This window comes from Prionailurus viverrinus, chromosome B2 (genome assembly GCF_022837055.1).
Source record: "Prionailurus viverrinus isolate Anna chromosome B2, UM_Priviv_1.0, whole genome shotgun sequence".
NCBI classification, from domain to species: Eukaryota; Metazoa; Chordata; class Mammalia; order Carnivora; family Felidae; genus Prionailurus; species Prionailurus viverrinus.
In genome coordinates this window covers 42,214,498-42,218,049 of record NC_062565.1, presented here as the reverse complement: position 1 = coordinate 42,218,049, position 3,552 = coordinate 42,214,498, and positions in this window count along the sequence as shown.

Genomic DNA, 3,552 nt, shown 5'->3' with positions numbered 1-3,552 from the left:
GCCGGGGAAAGGGTAGTGGCATAGGTCTGTAGGCCCTTCGAGGTTCACTTTTGCTAAATCCAGAACTTTGGAAACGCTGAGGAACAGTTGGAGATGGTAAGAGAAAAAGCCCAGAATAGCCTTACATCCTGCGTGAATCCTATGGCCCCGATACTGAGAGGCGGAGGAAGGGGGTGGGCATGCTGGGTGGTCAGTCCTTCTTGTACCTCCAAGGGAGGCGGAATGATTCTCTCCCATTTTGCTGGTCAGTAAATTTGGGGGAAGGAGAATACGGCCCCTATAGCTGCCCTCAGTGCTGGAGGACAATCTGAAGGCTCGAGAGGTGTGAAGACAGAAAATCCAGTCCAGCATACCCCACCCTCCTCAACTACCCAAGAGACTCATCCCCTGAAGAAGCTTTGGACACTAATTAACAATTAGCGTACTACCATCATAAGAATAAGGTAGAGTCACCTTCTTGCCAGGGAACAGACTGGGCCCTGAGAGGAGGGGTAGCTTTTCTACTTAGGATCAGTGACCTGTCCCCAAGCTACTCCAGAAGGAATGTTCTCAGCCTCCTGGCTCTGTGCCTCACAGAGACATAACACGCCATCATCCCCCAGCCTTAACCAAACAGAGGGCAGGAAGATGGGTAGGGTGGTATTTTTTTAGGCACTGCCCCACGGCTTGAGGGCAGCTTCATGTCTGGGTCTACCCACCCCCATTCCCATCCTGTGTTTGTCCCGTCTCTCGCTCTTCCTCTCCCAGCCCTCCTCTCCCCTCTTCCTTAGCCCCTGTCTCTCTCCCACCTTCATTTCCCATCTTTGGGCCTGTGGGGGTGGCAGGCCTTAGTGGTCAGACAGATCCTCCAGGCATGGCCAGGCTGGTAGCCAGTGGCTGGAGTTGTGTGCAGAGGGGGCTGGAAGTGGAAAGAAACTGGAGGGAAGTGGTGAGGGTCCCAGGCCAGACAGTGGAAGGCTGTTTCCTCTCCCCACCCCCGCTGAGGCCTGGCCTGCTCACTAGATGGCAACAGCCAGGGCTGTTATTGCTGGAAAGAAGCCCATCTGGCAATCACCCTGCCTGGGCCCCCAGCCAGCATCCACGCCCCTTCGGAGCTACTTCCCTGGCCAGAGATGGTTGCTGGGTGCCAGGGCCCTCTGCTGGACATCCTCAGGGCCCCAACTCACACCAGTCAGTACTGGGAGTTTTTCTGGTCAGGCCCAGCCAGTCCTGTCGCCTTCTGCCCAGGCTTAGGGCTTTCTCCCTCCCTGAGTTCCCTCAGGTCACTGGCACAGAAGTAGGGTAGGAAGGGCTGAGTCAGCTGCACCCCCACCCCCACCCTATACTCCACTCTAGTTGAGACTGTCCGTAGCTCCAGACTCCATCCTCCCATTCCAGGCCCCAAGCCTGCCCCGCCATCTCACACACAGCCCTCTTTTCCCCAGCCCTGTGTCCATCTGTGTTTGCTGGAAGTGTGTTTGCTTGGCTTGGCTATTTGTCACCAGCACCTGTCTCATGACTGTGCGTTCTCAGTTGTTGTTTGTGACTCTCTGTCCCTGCCCTTGTGGCAGGGTTGGGACTAGAGAGAGGCCAATGAGGCATTTGACTGCAAATTTTAAGGGAGTTGACTCCAAAAAAATTCAGGAATCGAGATAAATAATATTTTACTGTAGTCTTTAAAAAAATCAAAGTTAATGCAAAAAAAATCTATGATGAACCAAACATCAACATTTAAAATACAGGAGCTCCTGGGTGGCTCAGTGGGTTAAGCGTCTACCTTCAGCTCAGGTCATGATCTCCTGGTTGGTGGGTTTGAGCCCTACCACTGGCTCTCTGCTGTCCGGGGGGAGCCCTCTTCAGATCCTCTGTACCCCTCTCTCTCTGCCCCTACCCCCCACAAAAAATAAATAAAAAACAAACAAACATTTAAGATACAGAATCCAGCCCTCTCACTTCCCTCGCCTTCCTAGTGGGTGTGTGTACTCCAGGATGGGAACGAGGGTCAGGGTTTAAGATTTGAGGTTCACTAGGTCTGGGCTTGGTCGTCTCAGACTAATTTCTCGGGCCTCTCCCCCTACCCTTTGCTCTGGGCAGGTCTCTGACCTTGGGGGCATCTGTATACGGTTAGGGCGGCAGGGGTGGGGAGGAAGAGTCATGGGGGGGGCGGGGGGAGGGTGGCCTTCCAAGTCTGATTAAAGGCTCCCCTGTACCGGAAACCGTAGATTCCGACACGGTTGATATCCCCCAACTTGGGCCGCACCAGCACCTGTCCCTGCCCTGGCGGCGCGGCGCGTGGGAACCGCGCAGACCCCGCCCCACTGCGCTGGAGGCCCGCCTCCGCTCCCCGCAGTCCTGCCGGTTGGGAGCGGGGGAGGGGGGGGGAGCGGGGGAGGGGGGGGGAGCGGGGGAGGGGGGGGCGGGGGGGGGGGAAGGAAATCCCCCGGCCCGGGTCCCCCTCGTGGCCTCCTTACTTTGGGGCTGGGGCCGTGGCCGTAGCTCGCGGCCCGCGCCGGGTCACACCGGCCTCTTGCCGGGAGGGAGACGGGCTGCAGCGGGCTACCCCGGCGGCTTACCGCCCCGCACTCCGCGGCCTGCTCCGTCCCTCCTCGCGCCGCGCCACTCCGCCACTCCGGGGCGAACGAGGCCGGCCGTAGGGAAGGCCGGGAGCAGGCGAGAGAAAAGGTGCCCGTGACCCCAGAGGGGAACGAGTTAGGGGACCACGGGCTGAAGCCCCCTTCCCCCAGGTCGCCTTCCCGAGAGGGGCGAGCACGTGCTCTGATTTTGAGGCCGCCAAGAGGAAGCAGATGGTGCCGAGAGGGGTGGGGAGGCGGGGGTCTGGGGGAAGGTCCCGCGGGGCTGGAGTGGGGGCGCACAGCTCTGGCGTCACTTCTTCCCAGGGGCCGAACTTCAGACTGGTGTGGGGACCGTATGGGGATCCTGAGAGGGGCCCGCATCCCTCACTATCTACCCCCCCCCCCCAACCTAGAGCCTAAGACTCGCGGAGGGAGGGAGGTGGGAGGGAGGACTGTTGCTTGGGAACAATAAGCAAATTACCCGGAGGCTGAAAGCAAATGAATCGGACACCTCTGATCTGACCCCTTAGGGGCTGCTCTTTGGGGAGGAGGAAATAATGAGGTGAATGCCCATGGTCACCTCCACCCCCAACCGCCCAGATCTCTTAAAAGGCACAGTGCCCCTCAGGGGAAGCATTTTTGCTCTGCTCCCCTGGGTGGCTGCCGGCAGGGCCCCTTAGCAAACAAATCTCCCTCTTCCCACGCTGCTAGGTGAGCAGTCTCGGACCTGGCCCGAGGAAGTTTTCCTTCTTACCTTGAGCTGGCCGGCCAGACCTCTAAATCGGACCCAGGACTGCTGGGTCACGGGGTGACATACTGAAGTTATGCAAGAGAAACGATCTCCAGGAGATGAGGACTGCAGGACAATGGAATAGGAAGCAAAAGGGAGCCGGGAGTGGTTTTCCCCCTCCCACCCCCTGGCCACGTTAGACTGTTTTTCAGTGTAGGAGCATGGGTGACACAATTTTCAATGGTATCCCACGAATTCAAATGAGCAGAT